Source organism: Scomber scombrus, chromosome 3, assembly GCF_963691925.1.
Source record: "Scomber scombrus chromosome 3, fScoSco1.1, whole genome shotgun sequence".
NCBI lineage: Eukaryota > Metazoa > Chordata > Actinopteri > Scombriformes > Scombridae > Scomber > Scomber scombrus.
The window spans coordinates 10,571,445-10,597,806 of NC_084972.1; positions in this window are offsets into that span (position 1 = coordinate 10,571,445).

Genomic DNA, 26,362 nt, shown 5'->3' on the forward strand with positions numbered 1-26,362 from the left:
TGCACATTGCCTTGGTGAGGCATATGTGCCAAATTTTGATAGCCTTTACATAATAGCAGCATACATTCTCTCTTTTAGCTTGAAGCTGCTCAGGTAATTATTCCGTCTGTTCTGATACTTCAGTGTTGCTGCATTGCCCTCAGCAAGAAAGGAAAGTAAGGAAAGTCATGAACACCCTGTAGTAGGGCGAATGAATGAATGACCCCATAATGAGCAGCTGGTATGATATTGATAAAGAAAATAGAAAAGAAAATTTCTCATTGTAAGAACAAATGAAATTAATATTCATGAAATTCATGCTGTTCATCCGGTGATTATTTTTTTCCTCATAATGATTCTTTTTCACTTCATAGGAAGTGCCATAATGTGACCAGATAGTTCATTTTCAGTTCCAGCACATTCAGCACCATGGATAGCGCCACATCTCTTTTATCCAAGACTGTATGTGGTGGTAATAAACAGAACAACAGAAGAGAGGTCTGCTCTGTCGCATTTGTATATGGAAACTCCACCTGCTCACTTATCTTTAGCAAAATGTTGTTGTTCTCCCGATGAGCCAATTAAAACTCTGTCTTTATCCCAGCCAATCAATCATTTGTTAATAACCACATGAGCGAGGCTGGTGTAATTTTCCTACGGTACAGCATGGTGAGTAAGCTTGATTTAACAATGCTGATAACATCAAACATAAGCAGATATTAACATCACATTTGACACATGACTTTCACAACAGACAATATTCACAAATTACTACAATACAATATTTACACAATTGATGCAAGGGTTTTAAGAGCAGGAACATTGTCAGGGTTGTCCCTGTTGCGGCAGGGACCTGTAGTGCTTCCTAGAGGGCATTTTCTGGAAGAGGTGGTCAGCAGGGTTAGAGGAGTTAGAGATTTTTTTTTTTTTTTTTTTACTCTTAATTGAGTTTGTGATATATTGATTCAACTGATGGAAAGGGGTTGCCAATATGACTATATGCTGCAGCTTTTTGCATGTGTGACTGTTCGTGCTGCTGTACCAGACTGTTGCGGATCAAGTAAGTATGCTCTCAATGATCTGGGCTTTTTTTGGTAATGTAGTCTGTTTGTTTATTTGATTGTGTTGCTGATGTGTTTGCCAAGAGGTCCGAATGAGTCAGTAATGGTTATGGGTTCTTCTGAGATGTGTATCAGGGTTTTGGGGAGGGGTTGTACCTGAAATGAATTCTTGAGTTTTAGATGTGATGAACTGGAGGTTGTTATCAATGTTTCCATTAGAGGGGTGGTGTTGGATTTCAAATAGGAGAGGATGATATACCATCATGACCATAGATGTTAGGGCTGAAGCCGTTTAAGCAGGAGGTCTTGGTTGATTTTGGCAGGGGGGTTATGGTTGAGTCCTTGAAGCACTGTGGTACTGTACACAGTGGAAGGAGGTGTTGAAAATGTAAATAGTGGAACCAGTTGAGCTGCACAGTAGTTGAGTACAGCTGGACCCTGACACAGTCCAGGCCTGTGGCTGTGTTCGTTGCCCTGAACGTGGCCCTCACCTGCTCCTCCTGTATGTAGACTGTAAGACTGGAGACTTTTCACACCTCTGATAGAACTCATTGAGTATTTCTGGGAGGTCAGTATCACTTTGTAGGGGAGGGACTTTTTTTGTAATAATCACCTCTGTTTTCCTAGTGTATTGTTCTCTTTCTCCGTTAATGATAGTTATTTTTCTTGTGTAAAAGTTGAATGTCTTTGGTGAACCAGGTTTTATTATCATTGTGGAGCTTCACTGTTTTGGTGGGGATGCACAGTTCCATACAAAAATCATGATCATAAATCATCAATGTATCATCTCCTCACGGTTATGCTTTCAGATAACTTTGGCTCACTTGAGCAGTGATATTGTTTTTTTAATGCACAAACATGCAGCACTGATTTGCTGTTTTTATACATGTATATTCATCTTTTTGATTAAAAGAAGGCTGAGAATGTGTAGATCTTAGAGATTAGACCAGTACTGAATAAAGTTGGCTGCCTTACCAGCGTTCTTCCAATGTGCTTCCAGCTGGATCATGTCAGACTAAACTGCAAACAAGATAGAAATCAACTTGTACTATACATAGTGGCATGGCCAGGGCACATTACACTTGCACAGCTGCAAAATGTGATTGTATTAGGTGACAGCTTTATGACTGAGTAATTCTACATGTTGTTGCTGTCATAAAACCAATTTAGTCATGTCTTCAGGGGCTGAGGCTTACACTGTAAATCATTTCACTTCGTCCAACTGAAAGCTTCTGATTACTGAGATACAGCTTGGGATTGTGAAATGCATTCAAGTGTGACAGCCTATATATATGACAGAAACAAATACATTTCAATTTAATTCTGCTTATGTGTTGATATGCTTTTTTCATAGCTGTGTATTTAGGCGTATAATTTCTTCTTTCACTTGATTTATGGAGGTATTAAATCATCTTTGACTTTTATTGGTGTGTTTCAGAGTCATCAACAGGTGCAAGGTTTAGAGTGGTTTGTGATTGACACATTTATTTCACACACTGACCACACACTAATTATACAAACGCTTAGCTCAGAGATTCAACTGAAATGTCTGGAAAAGAGGTAACACTGGATACCAAAAAACTAGGTATGTGTTTAATGTGTGTTTTCATTTTTTATGATGATATTTTTGAGACTATCCTGCCAAGAACAACAACAGGGTCAGCAAGTTTCAGTGAGTGTCCCAAAGCCACATACAGGTGACAAATTGAAGGAAAAACTGGTAAAGGTCTGAATGTTTGACCTCTACAGTGAGGGGATCTGGTGGCTCTGTTATGATGTGGGGGGCATTTTGCTGGCATGTTTTGGGTCCACTTGTCCCCTTAGAGGGAAAGGTCACTGCAAATCAATACAAAGTTGTTCTGAGTGATCACCTTTATCCTATGATGAAATATTTCTATCCTGATGAAGTGGTCTCTTCCAATGCTCCCATCCATAGAGCACGAGGGGTCACTGAATGGTTTGTTGAGTATGAGAATGATATGAATCATATGCTATGGCCCTAATAGTCACCAGATTTCAACCCATTTGAACACCTATGGGAGATTTTGGAGTGACGTGTTAGACAGCGCTCTCCACCGCAATCATCAAAACACCAAATGAGTGAATATCTTTTGGAAGAATGTTGTTCATTCCTCCAGTAGAGTTTAAAGACTGTAGAATCAATAACAAGGTGCACTGAAGCTGTTCTGGCAGCACAAGGTGGGTAAACACTTTACTGAGATACTTAATGTTGTTTTTTCCTTCAATTTGTCACCTGTTTGTATATTTACATTTAAGTGACAGAATAGTAATAGTAGTAATATAAATTGTGACTTGAGCAACGGTGAACAATAACAAAACATTAGACTTTAACTTGGGAGATTGCAGTTTGTTTCCTCTTTCCGTCCCACTGGAGGACATGTTGGTATTTTTAGCACACACCAAGATACTGGTTTCATCCTTAAGGTACCAAAGGTTTTGATAAAAAACCAAACCCTCCAAGGGTTTTATACTCAAACACCATAAAGTGTGGGGCATTTGTAATATAAAAATGGTAAAAATCTATGCTGCAGGGCCTGAAATATCGTAGTCCCAAATATGGGTCAATATCAAAAAACGCTGAATACTACAGTTCTTATAATGCGACTCAAGCCCAAGCTGATATACATAATTAATCCTGATAACGCATCAGGATCAGATTGTATGAGCAATGGATTAAAACCCTTTTACAACAGTTTTCCCCATTATGAGTAAACCAAAATCAGTGGACTACCATTTAAAAAATGGGGTCATTTAGAGCCCTGCAACAGAAACAAAGTCACACTTTTATTACTATTATTTTTGCAATACTTGATTTCTCCACTCATGCACATGGAAATAAAATATATATATACAGTAGTGTACAAAAGTTTTAGGCCACCATTAGATTTGTTGTTTTAGCAACGCTATAATGACCATATATAATTATTTCTCAGAAAATACAGGAAATGTGTATGCAGTATTAAAAAAAACTGAAAAAAATCTGAAAAAACTGCTTCTATAGGCTAAAGTAGCAAGTATTTAGTGTGACTTCCCCTTAAACGTGAGCAATTGCAAGAACCTGGCTCTCTTAATCCTAAATGGAATGGAACCCTAACTAATGTCACACCTGTATTTGTCCTCCAATTTCACCAGGTTTGAAGGTATGCTTGAGCAGTACATACACATGTTGTTTATTTCATTGGAAGCTTGCTAATATGTATAAGACCAACTTTCAATCACATCATTCCATTCAAAATGCCATGAAATGACATAAAATCTTAATTTTGCATCAGCAAGGCCACTCTCAAAGGAAAATCAGCTTCAATCCACTTCAGGACAGTCTCCCCAAAAGAGTTCAAGATGTTTTTAGTCCCAAGGGAGGTCACACTAAATACTGACTTGAAATTGTGTTGTTGTTTTTTATTTTATTTTGTGTACATATTTCCTGTATTTTCTGTTCGTATCTGTTCGTAAGTAAAGAGACCGGAAAATAAATATGGATGGTCATTAACACCTGGCCAAAGCAAAAAAACTAATTGTGGCCTTTTGCATAGTACTGTATATACTACACATATTGATTTATAATTTACTTAAAGCAAAGCCCATAATGTGCCAGTTCATTCTTGGTGGGCAACATAAAGCGTTAACATGAAAACAAAGCTTATGTTCAAAGATGCCACAAACTAAGATGAACTCAGCCCACAGACCACAATGTAGTTTGCCAACATCTGTTCATGCCTGTTTCTGTGGTGTGTGACAATTGTCTTGGCTCCCTTGTTACTGGGACACATGAGGTCCACACTATGTGATGGGTTGCTAATGAAGCCCACTATACAGTACATGTCCTGGAGATATGGTCAGTAGTCCTGGAGATGAAGTCTAAGAATGAAGGTGTGTGCAGAAACCAGAGGAGCTGCCTGGCCTGCTACCACTGACAGATCCACACAAGAAAAACAATTTCAGCTTCTTGTATGTAACAAATGTCATAGGAAGAGAAAGCTTAGCAGCAGTGGCTGGGACAAAAGTAACCCACAAATACAGTTCCCTTTTTTCACAGCCTAATGAAGCAAAACAAGACTTTCAAATGTGTGAATTTGCATAATTTTTCTGTTGAGATAACATCTTTTGGATCTAAAGTCTTCAGGCACCAAATAAAGCTAACAGCTGTGACTGTAGAGGAACATCTGTCGGCTTAAGTGAGCAAACTCATCCAATTACCCCCATCAAGATTGCCCCAGGCATACATGCAGGAGGAAAACACTGATGCACTGTTAAATTTTGAGAAATCTTACTACATGTGTTAGAGTCAATGCCTCTAACTTATTATTTTAACTCTGGCAAGGCTCCAGTGAATTACAGCTGCCCTGGTCAGTGAGAATGAAATCTCTATAAGACCAACAGTAAAATAGATGAGTATGTTTCCCTATAACACAGCAACCTTCATGGGTGTTGCTGTGGAGATGTTCAAGATCACAGGAAGAGTGGCTGTACAGTAAATGTCCTTGATTACGTAAATCTATCACACGGCCCCAGCCTCCACGGCACAGATATGTTTGTCTCCTAAGATGCCCTTATTGTGGTGTGCTTGTTACCAAGGTAACTGCTGTTTTCACAATGAGAATGTGTAGGATGCTAGCAGCAATGCCAGAATTTGGTTCAATATAGATAACCCAGGCTTTACTTGCACATTGCAACAGATTTGTTAAAAAATGGATATGTACTACAAATGGCTCCAGTTATAGTAAGAACATGCAGCCAAGTCAGTTGATTTATGAAGGAATTTCTTCTGAAAACAGATCAAAAAGCCAGTTCTGATTGCTTCTGTGAGAGGAAGAAATGTTGTGAATAAAGGATTAGAATCACTATGAGGAATACCGATGTTTAGTGTGCTTGGACAATCTGAACCCCAGGCAAAGATACACCTCTTCTGAAATACTGATGTTATATAAGCTCTAATGGGTCATCAAATGCATTTTTCCCAACAAAAGTAAAATAACTTGGAAAGTAAATAGAATCATTTGTATTGTAACAGTTTCTTTCTCATAAATTCCTAAATTATTTATTAGTGTACATCACTCTTAACTAATCCCTGCCCCTTTGTTGTAAATCGGTACTACTCTGTAAAGCTGTTAAAGCTAGCATTGAGCCCACATTGCTAACTAACTAACTGCACACCCTGAAGAAATAGTATCTATTTTTTTTAGAAAAGGCAGACATAAGTAAATGGACTGTACTTACATAGCGCTTTTCTAGTCGTAATGACCACTCAAAGCGCTTTTACACTACATGTCTTAATATCAGTATCTTGCCAAAGGAAACATTGACATGTGGACTGGAAGAGCCAGGAATTGAACCCCCGGGAATCGAACTGCCAATCTTCCAATTGGTGGACGACTGCTCCTGAGCCACACCCGCCCCTATATATAAGGGTCTAAAATATATCCAGGATCTCATCAAAGCTTACTTATTAACACATCAAGTTGTTGGCCAGCAACAGCTATGCTTGTATCATGAAAAATGAGCAAGAGTGTCCACTTTTGTGTTGTCCTGCAAGGAACAGTTTCCTACAGGCTAATACATAATAGAAGTCAAACCTAAATCTCCAAATTCCCAATGTTCTCAATAAACATAACCCTTTTTTTAAATTTTTTTTTAGGTTTGATGGATAACCTTTTGTTTAATATTATACCCAACACATTGGTAAATAGCCAATGATGTACCACTTTTGGTGCATGTGTATAGTCTAGGCTAGTCAGTAGTCAGCTTCCAAGAGAGGTAACTCTCTAAAAAAATTTAGTATTTTTTGTCAATGGATAAAAACAATTAATTATTAACACTGTTTATTTTCTAAATTACTTTTGGTGAGTGCTCCCACTGTCAGTGTTCAAAACGGTCACCTTGTTAATAAGCATAAGAGACATATAAACATGGGTCAGTGGTCATTTAAAGAATGTACTCTTGCACTTAATACTTCTGACTCTGGCTTTGGTCTTTTATGCTTCAACAGTTTCCCAATTTAAAGTATTCATCTAGGATTACAGTCCCAGTGCGTTAACAGCAACTGCTGACTAAACCACAGTTGCTGCATGTAGTCACATAGACTTGGGCCTGAGGACCAAACCAACAAGGAGGTACTTACCCACAGAGGACGAGTGATTCACTGAATAATTCAGCTCAATCAGGCCAGTTTAAACATTAATGGGTGAGTGGGAGTTCCTCTTGGCACCTCCCTGGGGACATACAGTAGTTGAGGAGACACTCTAATTGCTAACTCTTGTCCAGTAGAAGTCTTTAATTAAAGTGAGTGGAGAGTGCTGGAGCTTCCTTGGAGCTCTGCCTGTCGACCTTTGGAGAGTGGCAAAGGGTGACAGGAAAAGTGGTCCCCCTATGGCCTACTCTCTCACAGCCCTGTTAAAATTACATGGAGGGATACTGCCCTTGACTACATTAAGTCATATTAACTTAGTCAGTTCTGATGTTCGAATCCAGTCACACCACATATTATTATGTGGCATGTGCTACACTGGGTAAACGGCAAATCCTAAGGTCAAATCTCCCATAATCATTGCCTCCCTTGACACAAGTCTAACTGAAGTCAAATTGCGTTTTCCAGTCTAAAACAGTAACAAATCTGCTCTGTAAATCACTTGTCCTGTGTTTTCTTGTAAGAAAAAAAATCACGAACGAAAGGCAACATTTATATTCTAAATTAATTGAAAACAATGCATTATGACATCATGAATTTAATAGATAATAATAGTCCGATAGTCAACAAACCATTTACAAAAATACAGTAGCTGTACATCTTACTGTAAAGCCATGATTCGGCGCTTCTCTGATATTAACATGCACATACATACCCACATTCACAGTGATATGCAGTGCAGGACTTATTAGAGGGTCATCATTTATGAAGAAAAGTCATCAATATGCCTCTTACTTGCTTACTATTGACTGATTAACCAAACATTAAACCTGGCTTTTTACTATTTTTTTCTTCCTAAAGGTTAAGTCTTTGGGACAACCATTGGTGCACTGCTTTTTACTGTTTGTTAACATTTACTCACATTTATATTAAAATGCTGGACGAATTTGAATGGCAAATAACAAATGCCTATTGTGTGAGGTCGTTATTTATGTTCAGAACTTTTTATCTGTAATATTAATACTTTAGGAATCAGTCCACACATTAGTACCTACCTTATAGCTGTGTCTTCACAGCTATATATAAATATAACTATAAATGTGGATTTAAATACATTTTATATGGAGCAAACCAGGAGAGATGTTTGGAACATAGTATCCCATAAAAAAATGTATAGGGAATATACAATTCATCCATGGCACTGTATGCACAAACACTAATTTTTAACAAATGTTCAATGATACCTGCAGAGTAACTTGAAATCAATCATTTATAAAATGATAGAAATAGTGTGAGACAAAGCTCAGAGTTAGACATGAAACAATCCAGTGTGCCTGATGAAAGGCATTCAGTACATTTTTCAAGGCTAAACCAGATTGCATCTTTTAAAAACCCATTAACAGCACAAATAACAACTCATAAATTAGACAGCATTTTATGTGGCACAAATGAAATGGCAACGTTTGCTAGGAAAAGAAAAATCCCATCAGGATAATGGCAAATCAATGTACAATCCATTACCAATGTACCTAGCCAAAATGATATCAGTGGTTGCAGGATGTAACTAACGACGGGTGGGAGTTACATTAATCAAACATTAGAGTAAAAATGTACAGAAATGCTGCAACGCATCACAGGAATCGGTTAGTTTTCTAATACGTGAAAGCTGTGTTAGAGGTGCTGAATGAAACATACAAGGATTGTCACAGTAGGGAATATGTATTATAGGGTAAGTGGAGGGAGCACATAACTCCCTGTTCAATCATATTGGTCTTAGTTCTAGATAGATTTTATGCAGAATAGTGTGAAAAAGGATAAATGCTTCATGTGTCTTTTGTGCATTACATTAGCATGGTCCAAATCAAACCACCAGCTCAATTCCACAGTAATGAAAGGAAAAGAGGTAACACCATATACCAAAAAAACAGCCAAAAAACATATTTGGTCTATATACTTACACGCATTTGCTATTGTTGCTTTGCTTTGCTGCTGACTCATGTCCCATTATCTGAATACATTCACATTTTTGTCACGTCAGCTCCAACAATAGATCATTTCATGTTAACATGTATTCCACAGTCAAGCAGTCCAGCTATAGTATTAGCTATACTATACTATTATTATCTGCTCTATGTCACCGCCTGGGATGACCACATTTAGCATACAAACCTAAGTGGTGATTTACATAACTGTGTGGACTAACCCGAGTAATCACGCTTTGGAGTCATTAAACTGACAGAAGTGCAATGAAGAGCCCTCACACCAACCCTTCCCCCTCCTGAAAAACCATTAGCACCGCAATCACCACCTCCGCTCCACAGGTCTGCCTACCATCAGATCTGCTACCCACCCACTTTCCCACCCACCCTACACCTCTTTGCACTTTTGACCTTGCTGACGTCAGCTGTTTCTATGGTAACGTAACATAAATTTCATGCAATCCGAATTCATTGTTGGGGTATCTGTTGATCCTCGTCATCGTCATCCTCATGATCACCATCCTCATCGTCGTCATCATCATCATCATCATCATCATCATCATCATCATCATCATCATCATCATCATCATCATCATCATCATCATCACCCCTCTTATTCTATATGTAGGCTTAAGAAGACACTCATCTCTTGTTGTTTCTGAGTGGCCACTTTATTTTATGGGCTGATCTGAGAGCCTCTTGTGAACTGAGAAAATCATTGAAAATTGATGCTAGGGAGAAGTTTTAGAGCACTTGATTACAGATGCCTCTGCCATGTACAGCAGAGGTCATTGAGAAGGGTAATGAAGTCCCTGGTCGGTCCAGTGTGTAAAACTGGGATAGTAATCCAAAATAAATGACCATTCCAAAATCAGAAGTCCACCAATTCTTCAAACTCATTAGTGATGTTTGTTTCTAAAAGCGACAACACATCAACACATGAACAATAAGCTTTTAAGTTTGTGGTTTACTGTGATAAATCTTGAATGAATTCATTGTTTAATTTCCCAAATTTCTCAAGTTAAGAAGCCAAAGCACAGTGCTTTACTTTGGTTCTGACCTTGTAGTACGTATATTGTGTGGAAAGGACTTTGAGTCACAAGACACAATCACCTGCAGCTCTCATAGATTTTCAAGTCTATTCAGTGTGTCTCAAATGAATAGTTCAACGCTTGGAAAGATACACTTATGGGCTTTCTTTTCGAGAGTGAGACGAGAAGATTTTTTTTTACCTTTGAACAGAGCCAGGTTAGCTGTTGTTCCCCTGCTTGTAGGGGAACAACAGCTATGTTAAGATCAGATAATTAACTCCTTGTTAAAGCTCTAAACTTAACATACAGAAATGAGAGTGGTATCAATCTTCTCATCTGAGTCATGGAGAGTAAACTAGTGTATTTCCTAAAATCTTGAACGATTGCTTCAAGTGTAATTTAAAGCATCACTGTGGAATAGTAATTTAATACACAAAAAAATTAATCCATGTTTAAAAAAAAAAGAAGTAAAAGTGTATTCATGTTGACCACTTCCAGTTTAACAGATCTTTGTTGTATCTGTGTCAAGAGGATTGGGTGACACATTACTCTCATTGTTATTTCAGTTCACATGCAGAACAATGGCTTCTGAATTTTAAACATAAACTTGAAATAAAAAGAGCCACTGGGCACTGTTTGATGATACTATGGTGAATCTTGGATTAAGGACACAGTTAAAAATGTTGCCAAAATACTTCAGTTGAAGGAGGGTATTCTATTCAGAGTTTCTGTTTTCAGCAAATGCACTATCCATGTGGCCAAATATACACTAATCTGTTAATGAAACACTAAATGGACAGCGTCCAAAATAACGAATCAAGTGACGTATTTATTCAGCTGTGTAATTCTTGCATCCAACGTCTATTGTCTTTTTTTAGGCAGGATGTTATTAGCATACTCTGCTGTGCATGTGCGCAGGCGAGCTCTATGCATGAGACTTGTTTTGTTCATTTATTAATAATTTCATCATTCAGTTGTGTTTTTCCACTGCCTCATATAACTATGGCAACCAGCCGCTAAGTCTTGTGGAGAGTCTGGGTCTATTGTAAAGAAGGAAGGAGGAGAAAAAAAAATCTGATATTTTCTTACAGCAGATGTTCACTTGTGACCCTTTATTCTTGCCTCCCAGTTCATGTAAGCATCCCACATTCTCCATTCGGTTGTTGCAGGACTACATTTGTCTCTTGCAGTGATAGTTGGTATGTTTTACTGTGGCTACTCAGAGCTTGAATATGAGCTTTGTTTCTAACCTAAGACCTGCAGGTGTGATTCTGCTGCTCCTGTTTCACTGATGCAGATCATAGCTTTCACAGGTATAGCTGAAGGGGGGGGGGGGGTCCACTTGTCAAAAACGAGAGCTCCTGTTGGTGTTTGTATGTCGACATTTGTGGCCCCATTTCCCAGCACAATCATCCTCCGAGGATCATCAGAGGGATGGTCGCCATACGATCAAAATTCATACCTGAAGACAGCACCCCCTGTGGTTGCCATTTGTGTGTTTGCTCATCCTGGTAGGTCACTGGCATTTCACCTGCAGACTTGAAAGTGACGGGGCTGAAGTCAACAACAGCTTTGCACTTTTGGAAATGAATGTTGTTTAATTTACTTGCTACAGGAAGAGTGGCCATGCAAGAGACATAAAAATGTGCTGTGCTGAAATTATACATTATATTGAAAGGTCAAAGCAGAGTGGGTGGCGGTATGCAGCGATGCAGGTTAGCTTGGTGCCGTATGACTCAGATATTATCACTGCTGTTGTTTCACCCTGGTTTAACTCAGTCTCTACCTTCCTCATCAATATTCATTTTATGGTAAATATTTTACTATTTCCCTCCCAACAAATCTGGGTGGGTTTTTTTGTGTTGGAATTTTGCTGCAACAGCACAACAAATGCTCAAATCCTTATCTTCTGCCCACGAGTCTGGCACTGTCTCCTGAAAACAATTTGCCCATTAGTCTTAGATATTAAAGGCAGGGTGCTTTTTTTTTCCGACCTCAGATCTGGAGCCACTTGTGTTTACCTCATTATAAACGCTTGCGGTTTACATTTTAACAGCTTTAAGCTTATTATTTCAGAGAGTTGGATAAAGGATAAAGGAGTTAAGATGCTCCTTTATGGTTCGATGAGTCTGCACTGAATGTCTCCAGCTCAAATGAATTATGTTTATCCACTAGTAAAACATGCTTTGAAGAGAGGATTGAATATTATTCCATTAACACATTTCCAAATGTGATGATTAAAGAAAGCACCACACACCATGCCACACTGTACTGCTTTAGGTATAACCTCAATCTTTTTCATCAACCCTTTCTTTTTAGCCTCTGTGGTATTGAAAGCAAAGACAGAAATTGCACGTGTGAGCCGGTATTACAATTTCATGGTTAGCATCTGTGGTGGGTTTAATTTGCTGGCTTTATTATGGCCTTGCATTTCTGACGGTCCACGTGGTGAAACATTGGCAATCCTTGTGCTCATTTGTTAATAAATGTTTACACCAATATGTTCTCCAGTGTGTGCTCTCATAATCTGCACCTGCCTGAAGTTGAGCAACACTAGAGAAATGGTGATTCAAGAGAATAAACAGGATGTGAGTTGTGCTGTAACCAAAACTATGTTTAGATCTTTTTTCCCACCACCACCAGTCACTGAGTGGCTGGACAGCCTAAGGGATAAACAGTATTCATGGCCAGTGGGCATGAAGCAAGAGAAAGACACAGCAAGTCAACTGGGTCGTAATATCAGCAGAACAGTCCCGAATCTTTTAAAAACTGTTATTTGTTATCAATCAATCAATCTTTATTTGTATAGCGCCAAATCACAACAAAGTTATCTCAAGGCACTTTACACATAGAGCAGGTTCTAAACCGTACTCTTCAAGTTTTAATTTATAAAGAGACCCAACATTCCCACATGAGCAAGCATTTAGCGACAATGGCAAGAAAAAAACTCCCTTTTAACAGGAAGAAACCTCAGGCAGAACCAGGCTCAAAGTGGGCGGCCATCTGCCTCGACCGGTTGGGGTAGAGGGGAGAGAGAGGAAGAATAGGAGAGAGAGAGAGAGAGTAGCACATTGAAAATAAACATTGAGGCTAGAAGGTCCGGGACTGGAATCTGTCATCCGGACGTCTACAGGCCCAGATTGCCTGTGAGATGAGAAAGCACAGACAACTCCGGGGAAGAAGTGTAGGTTACTGAATGCATTAATAGTACATGAATGTTATTGGATATAGATGGATGGATAGAGAGAGAGAGAGAGGAGGAGAGAGGAGCTCAGTGCATCATGGGGGTAGGAGTCCCCCGGCAGTCTAAGCCTATAGCAGCATAAACTAGGAGCTTGCTAACTATAAGCTCTATCAAAAAGGAAAGTTTTAAGCCTACTCTTAAAAGTAGAGAGGGTGTCTGCCCTCCGGACCGAATCTGGGAGATGGTTCCACAGGAGAGGAGCCTGATAACTGAAGGCTCTGCCTCCCATTCTACTTTTAGAGATACTAGGTACCACAAGTAGGCCTGCGTTCTGGGAGCGCAGTGTTCTAGTAGGTACATAAGGTACTATGAGCTCTTTAAGGTATGATGGAGCCTGACCAGTAAGAGCTTTAAAAGTGAGGAGAAGGATTTTAAATTCTATTCTTGATTTTATGGGAAGCCAATGCAGTGAAGCTAAAATAGGAGTAATGTGATCTCTCTTTCTAGTTTTTGTCAGAACGCGTGCAGCTGCATTCTGGACCAGTTGGAGAGTCTTTAGAGACTTGTTAGGGCAGCCTGATAATAATGAATTACAATAATCCAGCCTAGAAGTAACAAATGCATGGATTAGTTTTTCAGCATCATTTTGAGACAGAATATGTCTGATTTTTGAAATGTTACGCAGATGAAAATAGGCAGACCTTGAAATTTGTTTTATGTGGGAATTAAAGGACAGATCCTGGTCAAATATAACTCCTAGGCTCCTAGGTTATGAGGCTTAGTATAGATTCTGCCAGAGAACCAGGAGACAGAAAGCCAAATGAGGTGATTTTGTATGTTGGTGTTGCATGTATGGCTTGTGGCAGAAATAGATGAAGAAAAGAGCGGAGCAGTAGAGAGAGATACACAGGATGAAGGATGATGTTACCCTGAAGCATGTGCCATAACATCGCTGGGTCTAAACAACCTGCATTATGAATGGTTTTGTTCAGTCTAGCTTGTTCATCCTGAGGTTATACCAACTGAGATAGGCTTTGATTCACGGCTCTGCTCTGGGAGTGCCAATGTGATGATTTTGATGCTTTTGACTTGATAAGATCATGAATGTATGGTTCCTGTAAATTCACAACTAAAACCTTTTTTAACAAACACTGACAATATTTAATTTGCTCTTCCTCACCCCCCTCCTCCTCTTCCTCCTCCTCCTCCTCCTCCTCCTCCTCCTCCATAAGTAGAGGTGTGTTTGTGGGAGTGAGTGTGTGTGTCTAGCCAAAAGGCCTGTTTCTCTAATGTTCCCATTAGGGAATTTTCTGAGGTCCGGTGGGTCTCTGCGGGGAGTTAGTGACTGACACCGCTCACCCTCTGGGTTTGCTAGCTAAGCCATTGTGTTCCCTGCTCCCTCGGGATATAGGCTCAGCTCTCAGTGATTTATCTTTGTACTGAGTAGAAGTACAAGGCCGGCACACGCGTCACTTTGCACATGAAAGATCAGTGCGCAAGCTGCCAGGTTAAATGGGATCAAGACATCAATAATCATATTCAACATGAGGGCAGGATGTATTATGACCTTGGGGTTATACACTCAGGTACAAAACGGAAATACCATTATAGACAATTAAAAGAGGTAATACATAATCAAGCTATGTAAAGTATTCACTGTGGGGCAAAGGTATCCTGTGGTATGTTTCTGTACTGAGCTACTTTATCTAAACCTTTGATAGCATCAGAAAACATTAATAATTTAAATATTGTTGCATTCTTGTCATGACTTGTATGAGAGACATGGCAGATTATAAATTGGATCCTGACCAATCACAGCTTTCTGTTATCATGATTTGCATGATTTAACAGTGATCAGACAGCAGATGCCCAGGACTAAAAACAGCCTTGTTTGCTTTTCTATGTGGGGAAGGGTTAGGGTTAGGGTTAGGGTTAGGGTTAGGGTTAGGGTTAGGGTTAGGGCTAACCCTAACTCTTTAGGGTCATATTCACAGACCACATTGTAGAAGTTGTCAAACTAAGGGAGAGAGAAAAAAATAGGTCATTATTATGCTGATCCTGGTATAGTAATGTTATCAAATGCTCCCTCAGTGAAGCTACATGTTCAATAAAGTGGACGATCAAATACTACTCTAAAAAAAAAAAAGAAACAACTTAAGTCTTACTCATTTGCATACATGTAAGTCTTCAAATCTTATTAACAGAGCAATCATTTTCAAACTGACCACCAGCACACTGCCCAAATTTAGCGACTGAGACCATAATGGCTGATTTTTTTTTTAAATGACTAGAAAAAAACAAAAAACAAACTAGATAGAAATTGATGCTTTTTGAATGGGGCTCAGCTAAAGACAAGAATAGTTTGGAACCAGCATCTAGCTGCTCTTGATGGCATTACACTTTAACGTACTTCTGCATTGCCGTCAGTCCTCAAGGTGTGGCAGTTTCTGCTTGCTCTGTATCCACTGCATGAAACACAATGAGCTTTAGCTACCTGGATACGTTTCCCAAACTCAGCTATACCCACAAAAAAATATTGTCAGTGAACATTTTGCAGATCTGAAGAATATTCTGATACATGGAAGAAAACCTTAATCCATTGCATGTATTTTGCCAGAGTCCCAGTTTATGAGCATAGTCCATATGAAATACTGCTGCTTAACACTTCATCCATCTTTCTTTGGGGATTCATAGGTTTAACTCTCCATATTCCTGCGTGCTGCCAGATCCTGCCCTAAAGGGTTTCTGTGTTATAGAGACTCACAATATCTCACTGAAAGGACTGGATGGAGGGATTTTGGAGTTTTACTGCGCAGTTTATGCTGACAGGTAAACATGCTGGACTTCTGCAGGACAGAACAATCGATGAGAGTGCACAGCAGTTACTGCATGACAGGTTTCCTCTTACTTTTGTGGATTTAAAGCAAATGTGTAATGAGAATGACAGCAGTGTATCCACCAGACTAGAGCTTTATACAAGCTGTGTGGATACACATCCTCTTTCCTGTTGTCATGAAAAATGTCAGACCTCTAATAGTGCTTACTTTACTTTACAATTCTGCAAAATTATTAAGTCATATATCTGTATGGAATTCCTACCTCTAGCGTGTCTGATTTCCCCTGCATACTACATTATAAATATAGACTTCTCAATTCTTCTCTTGCCATGTTGTTTGCAAAGATACATGGGAAAATCATCGTGTTTTTATGTGTCAGAGTGTGTGTGTGTGTGTGTGTGTGCGGGTGTCCATTCGGCCTGGGAGACCCATTGGATGTAATCTCCCTTCTTCATATCTACATCCAAATTGAATGTGCCTGGGATTAACAGGCCAATAAAGGTTCATTGATGGAATAGCGGCACTTCACCTCAGCATGCCTGACTGCTATTGGAAGATAGGCATTTATAGATAGGAAATCCATTTACAGCAGGCATTGTTGAATGATAGGGGCAAAAAGAAAGATGCTTGTTCCCTTAAAAATTCAATTTCTCTGATATCTATAGGAATACAATAAGGGATTGCTGCCTCTTTCTTTCTGTGTGTGGGTGTGTGTGTGTGTGTGTGTGTGTGTGTGTGTGTGTGTGTGTGTGTGTGTGTGTGTGTGTGTGTGTGTGTGTGTGTGTGTGTGTGTGTGTGTGTGTGTGTGTGTGTGTGTGTGTACGAATCAGCAGTCAAGCTATCTGAATCTTACCTCAAGGGGATGTGTTTGTGAAATTGGATTTATCCTGTTATTTGATACATTATCCTCAGCACAATTTGCTCGCACACTGATTCCACTTAGAGCCATATTGAATTTGTTTAAGTATGAAAAATGCTATGTGACAAGGTCAGCATTTACTGGAACACACGGTGAAAGCTGAAATCAGTCCAAAAACAATCCGTGCACACATATTTCTAATGAGACTCAATGGAGACCGTGGGACGCAAAAAAGATAAGAGGTAGTTATACAGCAAGTGCTGATAATCTCGCTCTGCATGTCGGCATCAATTTGGTTCCCTTACTCCATGTGAATAAAACCACCAGTCAGCTACTCTTCTTTCACAGCATGCATGCATGTTGTTCCATCACTGACATAGTTGACAGCTACACACTGGTTGGGTTGGGGGGGGTTTGATTTTCTGGCTGCCTTCTGTAACACTGAAGATGATGGTGATGATGTGCTGATCCAGTCAGTCTTCTCCACCAGCTACAGTATGGACAGTGGCACATACACTTGCTGTGCTGGGTATCTGAAGCTCATGATATACCCCCACCCCTCTTAGTATTCACTGAAATATTCATGACTAATACTGGAAGTTGGTGCAGGTGAAAATTCCCTTATTTTTCTTCTCCACAGGAGCATCATTAAATGAGGAAGTGACAAAGGGCTGAGGGTGCGTTACAGCGAAGCAGTGTGAAAGTTAGAGTGGTGGGGGGAAGATAAACATCTTTTCTCTCGCAGGAATTGCCGGTAATTAAGAGCAGAGAGAGTGCCCTCCTCCTAGGTCAGCTCCTCTGCTCCCTGTTTACCATTGAACCCCTCGTTTCTACCCTAACACGCACACACACACACACACACACACACACACACACACACACACACACACACACACACACACACACACACACACACACACACACACACGCACACACACACGCACACACACGCACACACACAGGGAGAGGAGCCCTCTATTGCATATTGCCTCTTTAAATCCATGGAAGAATCTTTTGCTTATGTGGCTGAAAAGAAAAGAAGCCTCATCACTGTAAGACCTTTGAATCCCAGAATAACATATAATTTGTCATCATTAGTCTGTAACTTGCTAATAGACTTCTCCAAAATGTATAAATCTGGCCGCCTTCTTTCATGATTCAAAACATAATCTCTCCTCACTCTTCCAGATTCCACCCAGTCTTTCTAATAAGGAACGAATTATAATGAAACGATAATCAGATTTTAAATGGGTGAAGTGACGGTCATGTGTTAGTGGGAAGGCACAGCATTTTAAAGTGACATTTATACTCTCTCTGTCTCTGTCTTTGTACCCCCATCCCCCAACACCCACCCACCCACTGCCACCAGCTCTTACACACACACACACACACACACACACACACACACACACACACACACACACACACACACACACACACACACACACACACACACACACACACACACACACACACACACACACACACACAACATTTTTGCTTCCCTTTCTCTTCATGCCACCCTCTCTGTTCCCTCTCCTCGACGACGCGAATCATTGCGTAAACGAGGAGACCAGTTGAGAAACGTGACACAGATTCAAACACATTTTTATTAAAGAAGCACCAGATGGCTTTGACAGAAGCTAAACTCTCTCTGCTGCTCAAGTCTGCTGGAAGTCACTTGCAAAGTTTTCGGGCTGATCCCTCCAACAAACACACACACACACACACACACACACACACACACACACACACACACACACACACACACACACACACACACACACACACACACACACACACACACACACACACACACACACACACACACACACACACATATTTCTTCTGGAGTCTGTATGAGTGATGCATCACAAGCAAGCAATCACATAGAAAAGCAGATTATATTCAGACAAATGTCTCTAGTAAGTGAAAACAAGAGTTGATCTTTGGCCTACTGTCTTCCGGCTCTCCTTTTTCTGTTTTACCACACTCACCATTAAATGCAATTATTTTTATCTGTCTCCGCACATTACAGAAACATTCACTGCAGGTACAAAGACATAAAGAGGAACACATCAAAGTCAAGGTTGAGAACATTATGCAACCAGGCTGCCTAGTTGCAGCGCCGGCAGCCTATCAAGATGCTGGATCCTATTCTCCAGGTTGCCATGGTTGCATCAATAAAGTTGTGCCATCAGATCTGTGGTGGTTACATTTAATTGTTGACCCTGATGAATCATCTCTAATGCTGGATACACTGTAATTACATATTTGCCTTGACTTATGAACTACATGACAAGACCCTATAAAGTTTCTTACGCTTTCAGTGACGCAATACAAAGACTTGTAGCACATTGCTGTTTGTAATGTTATTTGACAGTCCAGGTAGGCTGAGTGACAGTTTAAAAAGTGCACACAGGCAGAAAGAATGAGAACATTATTAGTGAAACATTGTTAATGTTTAATGCAGAGGGTGCTGCCATTTTGTAACAAAATCAACTATAGTTGTAAAAATATTACCTGTGGAACTACAATTTTCTACTAAACTGAAATTATAATTTTGGAATTATCAGATAATTTAAATTCACTTCCTGATATGTTGTAACACTTTATGGCAGCACATCAGTGTTAGCACCTTGATATGAATGCTGTGTACAAAGTATAAACATGAATTTTGATTTACATAGACAGAATTTCCCTCCACCTGAATAATCTGTTATCTGTTATTGTGCTAAACTGACATTTAGCACAAAAGCAGTAAAAGCTGTCAGTATTTGCTTGCCAGAAGCTCTGTCAGTAATTGATTGATTTGGGTCATATTTCACAGTTAATTTTTTAGGGCTAGTTGTTTTTAGCTGTGTTTTTTAATTTGATAAAGCATTTAAAACATTACTCATGGATTTTTTGTTTTCAAGAACTGTTCATAGTGGTTCCAGTCACCCTCTGTCTGCTGAACAGCCTCAGAGAAACATCAATATTAACGTGAAACTAGTTGCCGGTTTTGTTATGGCAAAAACATAGAATCCTCTGTGGATAAATCAGTTCCCTGTAAAAAAAAAACCTCCTGAACTACAAATTCTGAAGGAATCCATCCAGCAGATGCTCCTATGGTTTAGACTTTCCCTGATGCGAAAAACGGTACCATCTAACACTGCAGTTTCTTCAACACTTGTGGCTAGCAGTATTCTGGTGGCTCGCCATTCTAATGGGAAGTCAAATCAACAGCCTTCATCTTGAGTAATGACCTCCTGTTCCCATCTGAATATCTTGAGAGAGGATGTGGTCAGTTGCACTGGAAGTCTTCTGTGTCCTGAGCTTGCAGGGGAATTTCCTCTCAAGTCTGATCTCGCCACAACACTCGCATGCTCGGACACCCCATCCTCAGTTGGTGACATCAACACACAGTGTGGAAACAGATCATGCACTCTCCTGCCATTAGAACTCAAAGCCGCATTTTGTCATCACACTGCTTCATCGCACTGCAAAGTCCCTGCTCACATGGAGCAGGGAGTTTTAGAAGAACATTCATATTTTGGTGGCAGATTACTACACCCCCCTTGTAGCGGACCCCTCTTGGTGTGATTTTTGACCAATCCATTAGTTCTGATGCTTTTTATTAGTGCACTTACTCGATCAGACTTGTTTCCTTCACTTTAGAAACATAGCCTCAGGTCTGTTATGTCAAAAAGTGAAATGGAGATGCTAATACACGCCTTCATCTCAAGTCTAGACTATTGCAATTCTCTTTGTGCCTGCCATAATAAATCTTCCTTGGACTGTTTACAAACCATCCAACATGCTCTTGCCAGGCTTTTAACACAGTACAACAGTTTTCAGAATTCATTTTAAAATCTTGGTGCTCACTCATAGACCCCTACATGGCCAGGCTCCACATTTATATTGTGGACCTTCTGCACCACCACACCAATAGCCAAGCTCTTAGGTCTTCTAACTAGGGTCTTCTGCTATAAATGTCCCTCAGACACGCTTTAAGACTTAGGGAGATGCACTCCAGCCAGCAGCACCTACGCTTTGGAATAGTCCCCCAATAAAACTGAGGTCTCTGGGGTATATGGACTCTTTTAAAAAGCGGTTAAAAACCCATCTGTTCAGACAGGCAAATACAGTAGGTAGCATGTGGTATTTTATGTTTAAACTTGCGTTTTTATGCCTGTTATTCCCATGTGTGTTTTATCTGTTGTTTATATTTGTTTTATTTATTTTGACTGTGAAGCACTTTGTGACTGGTATCTATGAATGGTGCTATATAAATAAACTTTACTTACTTACTAATAGAGTTGCTCTCACCAGTCTATGACTTATTAAGTAGGTAGCTTTTTATTCCCCTCTTTTGATCGCTTTGAGAGAGCTTATCAAATAATGTTGTCATGGAAACCATCTGTCTGTGAACCACCTCTGCTGGTGAGGTGGCTATGTTTCAAAAGTAGTTCACAGTAGGGCAAATCAGATTATTTAACTATAAATTCATACATGATCTCAGGAGTGAACCAAACAGGCTGCATATAGAAACATGTACCAGGGTGGCAACAGATGTGGGTTTGACAAACAGGTTTGGTTGAATCAGAGGAAATTGAGGATTTAAAAAATGACAGTTCATGACCAATCAGCCTGGTTACAGTCTGTAATAAGATGCATCAGCCCTTCATGTTTCATCAACTTGACCTGTGTGACATCAGTTTGAAATTTGACTTTTTATTATAATGCTGCCATTTCTCCAAATCATTTAAATATCATTTAAAATTTAAAATTTAAAATGTGTCAAATCACATCCTCCCTTTGAGAGTCATGAGTCTCATCTTTCAAATAATTATAGGACACCCACTGCACAAAGCCAGTGTGCATCATGTGTAATAATAGTTGGAATTTAATTTTATATTTCAATCTATAATTAACTTGTTGGTTGGTTGGACAGAGTGAGGCAACTCCACATTCACCCCCTGCATTGATCATGTTTGGAAAAAAAACAGTATGATTCTGCTTATGTAATGTATTATTATGTGAAAGCAAAGTGTGCACAGAGTTGACATTTGGCGTCGGGGCTCTGATCTCATCACTTCCCATTAGGGAGCATAAAACTCAGCACAGCAGGTAGCGTGGTGTGACGATATTAACTTCTCCCCAAGGGGAAGGGTAGAGGGAAGGGAAGGGAAGGGAGGGGAAGCTGCGGTGGTGGTGAGGATTTTGAAATGCCACAAAAACCACAAAAGAGGTGGCAGTGTGGCCACAAATGACATTAAACCTTACATGAAAACAGTTAAAGAATAAGCACAACATTGATATCTTAAGTATGTGTGAGTGTAGCAGCTGACTGCCTAAACTACCTTATTACAACCAATGAGTTATCTCTTAAGTTTGTCATTTTCTGAGGTTCTTTTCACCCAGTTTGAAATGACCGTTTCCCCTTTACTCAAGTGTTGGCCTGGAAGGGGTGAAATCACCATCACCTCTCAGCAGAGAGCTTCACTGAGAGGTTGTAACACATGAGGAGGTTTACACTTTCCTCCTCCGCACAGACCCCTGAGACCAAGCAGTAGGAATCACTAATGCAGTGCGACAGACAAGATCCTCAATGGCTCCACAGCTACAAACACATTAGTTAGAACACACTACCAAGCTAGTGAGCAAGTGCCTCTTCCAAGAATTTAACCTGGTTGGTAGGTGGATGATTTGCCACCCAGGCACCCCTAATCTCCACATTTTGCTGTAAAATGTGTGATGGATGAAGCTGTGTTCTCATTAAGTGACTGCTACATGTGTTCCTTTGCCTTGAGCAGTACTGTAGCAGCAGGGCACAGTGAGAAGCAGCCATTACCACATGGCTGACCTGCTCTTTGCTGTGGGCCCCGCAGATGGTCGCCATCCAGCAGTGAACACCACTTCCTCCTCACAAACTAGCCCTTTCATGCGAACTCCCAACTTACAGTTCCAGACCACAGAGCACTATCACATGTTGGAGTAGATGGATTAGGACTCAGGAACGGGTTGTGCATATATATCTCTGCAGATCTGCTCAAGTCAATGAACTGACTGAAATTCAGTGAGCTGGGTCCTGGTGACATGATCAGACCAGGTTGTTCAACTCTGATGCTGGAAATGTCTGGACATTAAAACAGTCATGTAAATGGAACCTTTGTGGCTGTTAATCAATATTGGTCTTGTTTATCAGTGCATGCTGTGCAGTGAGCCAAATAAGTTTCACGAGAGCTCAGTGCCAAGGTCCACCATGCCAAAATTTCAATCTGGTAAATGTTGTGTTTTGGTGTTGTCTTTCTGTTTAATACAACAGTACAAAAGTTACTCTTTGTGGAATTACAATAAGCACAGCTGTTCCAGTGCAGCCATTATGTAGATCATACGGGCCAAGAAACAGTTCTCTAGCCATTGTTAGGTCAGTGAAAGTAATGTAATGTGAAATGTAACATAAGCAACCATGCTCTGGTGATAATGTGGAAACCTCTGCGTTTGGCACAAGAGAACTTTGTCGTCTTACTTCCTTGCACACAACAGGATGACAACAAAGCTGGAATATGTCCGATCTTGTGGTATAATGTCAGTCTGACAGATGGATCCGAGGACCCTGGCCAGCAGACCGCTGATGACTTTTTTGCTCACTACAACTGAACAACTAGAATTCCTGCCAGCTGCATTTGTTCCTGACATGATGTGTTCCACTTTCAAATGACAAATATTTGGAACCATAAAAATGAAAACTAATATGCATCTGACCAGTCTTTTTTGTTCAGATGCCTAACCCTAAAAAGGATAATGTTTCTTAAATGAATTTTGTCTTCAGTCGCTGGGAGGTAGTTAAAAACAATAAAGTAAAACTGCTCTTAAATGTAATCCCTGTCATGTTTAATGCTAACTTAATCAACACCTACACACACACCCAAACACACACACAGTTTTGCAGACACATCCACAGTTGGAGACACGCACACATCATCTTACCACAACGTCCTTGAAACACAGCTGTTGTCAAGGAAACGCTCGGTAAATGATGAAACCAATTGAAGTGAAGGTTTGTGCGTCCCTACACGATGAAGTTCTATTTCTTACATTTTGTGTCATCTCCAGTCTGCTCATGTGGTGTCTTTGTTGTGCAGTCACTATACACTTGTTTCATATCGTCACTTTTAACCACATCACTGATGGTGTTTGATGAGCCACCGCAGGGAACTGGGAGATGAGGCCTGTTTACAGGTAATTAACAAGACTGCTGCAGAATCCCTGTCCATCCATACACACCTGGACACAGCTGGCGCTTTCCTCATCCCATGTGATGCCAGACAAGCTGTCTGCCATAGCTTACATAAATGGACCTCAGCATACATGCATGAGGACAGAATTTGTGTTTCGGGTTGGCCTTAGTTAAGTGCTTAGCAGCATAAAAGGAAAATCTTTGATTATCTCCCTCCTTGTCTTTTGATATATTATTGAAATATAAGATTTTTTAAAATATGTCATTAGCATAATAATTTTACCGGCAGTCTTTCTCCCTGTCGCAGAAGTAATTCTGTGGAGCTTTATCACAGCAGTGACCATGGGTATTCATTCATATAATCTAAAGTAAGCCCTCAAAGCTTTTGACAAAAATGAGCTTACTGTGTTATTTCAGGGGAGCCAGAAATAGCACAGAGAATCTTGGCAAGTACTGACATACAGTACCTGCCATAAATAAACAGACATGAAGACATTTGAATGTTGAACAGCTCTTCCACTTGGCTGTATGCCTGCATCGAAAAATCCTCTGAGCTCCGGCATTTAAATGTTCGATACAAACACACTTACCTGCTGGAGAGTAATCAGCTTTATAAGAGAGGAATGGTTCCTAATACTTTCCATCAGATTTTCATTTAAAAGTCTTCACCATCATTCAACCGAAGTTAAAATCTCTTGCTTCTAAGGACATATTAGAAATACTGAGAGTCTGGGATTTAAGACATTTTAAGAGTTGGCATGTTTAATTCATTTGAAGGATTAAAGGATGTGACACAAGCCCTCAATTTTTATTTCTACATTTTAACATTATAGAAACAGACAAATAAAGTTGGGTTGACATTGAATGCAAATACATAGCAATTCCATAAAGTTCAATAAGTTAAGAGGTCAGTAAACACTCTCACATTGTTCCTTTGCCACTGACATTTTGTAAAACCAGATCCTACACATACTACCTGCAGCCTCTTAGTTCTAAGTTTAATTTAAATTTCACCATTGGCTATGATGCTAAAAAAATCCCAGAATGTGGATGAATCCACAGGCAGTAAAGAGGCTGGTGAGTGCTGTGATGGGCTGTGATAGAGAAACATTCATGCTTCCCCTGGATAGGAGTGACTCACCTCATATAACGGTGTTCATGTTGCGGAATCATAAAAACTCATAGTCTTTTCTTTCAGGAATAACAAAACAAGGTTATTATGTTCGGAGGAAGTGAGGACTTAAAAAAATTCGTAGATCATTACTTATATAGTTCTTAAATATATTGCAATCTGATGTTAGAAAGTAAACCATCTGCAACTATGACATACAGTTACTGCATATTGTAAAGTAATTCTTATATTTTCTGCTGATGCCTCTAGGTCTGACCTTTAAATGTGGCAGCAAAGTGTCAGTAGCACCCCCTCTGTAGAGGTGATATGGAATCACACTGTGCCCTTTATGATTTCAAATCTCAGAAGGGCTCCTGTTGAAAAGCTTGTTTCAGGAGATGCTGTCATGCAGTACTTTTCTTCCATTCATGGATGGTTACCAAACGGGGAAGGACATTTTATAGTGATTACATCAGATTTAGTGTTCTGGCACATTTCAGTAATGAGGAACAATAACAGGTTGACATTTATTGCTCTTCAGGCTTTTAAAAAGCCTGGTGTTTTGGTACCGCGGGTACAAAATGCTATCTGGTCTTTTCCCCATCATCTCCTCAATATGTTCACAAACACAGAAAAATAACCCGTCTGATCATCAGTTGCTATAGCAACTCCAGCTTGAGTGCTGTAATGCTACAAGGCCGTGGATGCTGTTGTGATATCAGGCGTTTGCAGTGAAACAGCACAGTCTGTCTGTGACGAAAAGTACTAGGCACGCTATTAAAAAAAAGCACCAGAAAGAGGGTTGAGAATGGCAGTAGCAGCAGAATTCCTGCAACAATCTGAATCTTTAGTGAATAAACACAAAGAGCTAAATGCTCTCTGTGGGTAGACGGACGAGATAGAACATACATTACAGGCACCCTGGACACAAAGTCTTAACTTGATGAGTCT